Source organism: Delphinapterus leucas, chromosome 6, assembly GCF_059928025.1.
Source record: "Delphinapterus leucas isolate spDelLeu-1000000601 "Yukka" chromosome 6, BTC_Dleu_Yukka2, whole genome shotgun sequence".
NCBI lineage: Eukaryota > Metazoa > Chordata > Mammalia > Artiodactyla > Monodontidae > Delphinapterus > Delphinapterus leucas.
Genome location: NC_143134.1, coordinates 50,670,004 through 50,673,606, shown reverse-complemented (window position 1 = coordinate 50,673,606; position 3,603 = coordinate 50,670,004).

The following is a 3,603-nucleotide window of genomic DNA, read 5'->3' as shown; positions in this document are numbered from 1 at the left end:
CAAACTAGGCTTCTGTCTGTCTAGACCAGGGCAAGGTAGGCAGCAGAAACGAGTAAAGCAAGCTCTTTGGGGACCATAGTGAAGAGAGGAAGCCTTGCCTTTTCTGCCGAGTGCAGCAGTTACTTAGCTTAAGTCACTTTTGCCCCAAAGAAATAAATATGCAGTTTCCAGGTGTTTCAGTATTTTAAGAGGCGTCAAAGCCTGTATTTTTGTGTGTGTAAAATACTCTGATTTTTAAAATGTTAGTTCAACATTTAAAATACTATGTGAGGACTTCCCTGGTGGTGCAGTGGTTAAGAATCCGCCTGACAATGCAGGGGACACAGGTTGGAGCCCTGGTCCGGGAAGATCCCACATGCCGCAGAGCAACTAAGCCCGTGGGCCACAACTACTGAACCTGCGCTCTAGAGTCTGCGAGCCACAACTACTGAGCCCGTGTGCCACAACTACTGAAGCCCGCATGCTTAGAGCCCGTGCTCCTCAACGAGATAAGCCACCACAATGAGAAGCCAGCACACTGCAACGAAGAGTAGCCTCTGCTCACTGCAACTAGAGAAAGCCCGTGCGCAGCAACAGAGACCCAATGCAGCCAAAATTAAATAATAAAATAAATTTAAATAATAATAATAAATAAAATAAAATACTATGTGGATGAAAGAACACATTGGCAGGCTACACTTAACCAGTTAGAGGCTACTTTGGTACCTCTATTCTAGGCCAGAATTGCTTACAGGTTATAGAGTATGGGTCTTTGCCATGAATGAATGACCTGCCAACCCTTCAGGACTGCTACCCTTACCTTGCTTCTGAAGCAAAGAGCTATCCTGACTCTTGAAGTAATTAAAAATTACCCTCCCATTGTTTTCAGTGGCTGGAACTGTCCCATAAAACAGCCTCACACTTGTTCATTGTGGGCACGTCCTCCGCTCAACAGTAACATTTTATTTTGTTTCTGGGCCGTTGTCTACCTATCTTTCACGGTGCAGCTCATTGCATTCTTAAATGATGTTTTTTCCAGGAGCTAATTGAGCTTTATCTATGTGAGTGAGCTAGAATCTGTCACTGACAGCCTGCAGAAGGCCATTTCTTCAACTGCTTGAAAGAACTAAAGAGTCAGACATGACAAACTGCAGCTCGGAATACCTGGCAGCAAGCCCATTCGTGCCGCTGTTCCAAGATGCAGTAATAAATTACTTAGAGAACACAGACCCACTTTATTTCCGTCATGAAACTCGCCACCCTAAAACCAAAAGAAGAGATTTGATTTTTTTTTTTTTTCTATGATAGTCTGTCAGGGCCTTTTGGAAACAGAATGCATTATTTATATTTTACAAAACATAATTGCTGGCAAAACCACTCTAGACTATGAAAACAGCTTTCTTTTGTTTCTTGTATGGTTTCTTGAGAAACAAACCTTAGGCTTTCTTTATACTCCTTATACTCTGCCAAGAAGCAACTGTTAACACAGGTAGCAACTGTAGCAAATAAAAAATCAAACTGTGCATTTCTTTCCAGTCCGGTTTTATAAACTGGATCCTACTGTCTCTGCTTTCCTTGCAGCCTACAAGACAATTAACTTTTTCCTAAGGGGTGGAGCAAAAGTACCTATTTTACCAGAACATTATCAACCACTGACTTAAAGGATTAAGACTAAGCTGTTAAAAGGTGTCTGCTAGTATCTTGGGGATTTGCTCTATTTAGTTTGGACCAAATCCTTCCATAGGCAAAGCAGGCCAGATAGGATTCTCGATTTTAAATTGATGAGTTCCTCTCTAAATAATTTTCTGAATTGACTGCTTTTGCTGTCCTCATCCCAGTTCTAATGTTTATTTCTGATCATCTAGCATGTTACTACCGCACAGATTTTGGTGTTTATCTTTGTGCGGTCCTAGTTGATAACAGCCTTGCCATCACTGAACCCCTGTGGCCAGGGAAAGGGAATTCTCTGATTGGCCAGCCTGGGTGGAGGAGATTCTTGAAGGACAGCATGAAATGGGGAAGGACTGATGCCCCAGATGAGAAGCAGGTTGCTGTTGCCAGTTGATAGGGGATACAATGCAAACCATGAACAGTAATCAGCTTAAGCTCACTAAAATTCAGTTTGGGATCCAAAATGTGAAAGTGATTTTCAGACACTCTGAAGTCCAGTCCCAAGTAGAACTTTGCACCAATGTTTTTGAGCAATGGAAGCCTCACAGGAGTAAATATGTAGATTCCCAAGAGATCTTTGGGTCAGGTAAGAATGCTCATTTGAAGATAAGACTTCTTGTAACAATTGCAAATGCAGCCTCAGCATTATTTGCTCACGTGCTGTAAATATTTTCAAGCTGACAGAGACGGGTGGGCTACTGGAGGACTTGAAGCATCTTCTCTAGCTTTTTCCTCACTAGTCATTCATTTGGTGTAGTCCTCCAAGAAAAGCATCTTGACAATGAAGGAAGCAGGTATGCAGCCCACAGCCTGAATCACAGAGACAGGAGGTGAAGAATCTGCAGGGTTTCCTGTGCTTGCCCACTTACCCCACTGACTGAGCCCCATGGAGTCATGGAATTTGTGTCCATAACCCAGGACAGGGCCACACTGAAGTTATTGTTTAGCGAGTTCGGTCTCTGTGTTCTGAGCTGCTCTGCACTGAGACTGGGATGGAAAGAAGAGGGAAATGAGAAAACATAATTCTGGTACTCATAGTTTTTGACATACTCAAAGTTCGGAAGAGGTACCCTTTATCATACACTTGCATCGCGTCCACGCCTTTTCCGATGACTTTTGCTGCAGCTTTGAGGGACAGAGTGAGCAGATCAACCTCCTTTCTAGGCAAGGTTAGTCACATACATTTCCGATAAAACAGAGACCTTCACCCCTTGCCACCTGGGTAGGTCTTTTTTCTCCACTTGGACACTCCTCCTCCCTACTTTCCCGTGCTGTGTGTCTGTAGGTGAACTGGCAACTACAGGAATACAATCAGAACCGAGTATTCTGTTGATTCCTCCAGCCAGCTCGCTCTGTTCACGGCTTTTCCTCTCATTCTCCATCTTCAGTTTTTCCTAAACGAGTTTCTCTAGACACCGTTACTCTCTTAACTTTGTGTTCCTGGTTGATTCAGTCTCTCCTTCACAAAATATTTACTTTGTACTTTCTTTGCATCAGAACCATGCTGGGCACTGAGAATAAACAATAGATTATTTAATTCAACCAACATGTATGTGCCAGACACAACTTCAATACCCTAGTGATCTCACAGTCTGATAGGGAAACGAGGCAAGCCAGGAGATATTTATAATGGAGAGAGGAAACTGATGCTATCCTGGCCACAGTGTGCTTGGGAAACACAGAACAGACATGGGATCTGAGTAGACCCAGAGACAGACATGGAGAGAGGTGTATTTCTTTCACTTTGGCTGAGTCAGATTCATGGTATGGCTTTTTCCAAGTATCTGTTTAGAGCGGAATGGAACACTTTATACTGGAATACTCTTGGGGGAGAGCCAGTTCTAGTTCCAAAGAAATCTGATAAACTCAAAACCACCATGGTGTTCTTTTCCACCTCATATCCACCATCTCCTTCATCCAGCAACATCAGTACATGTGCCGAGGTTTGTTCCC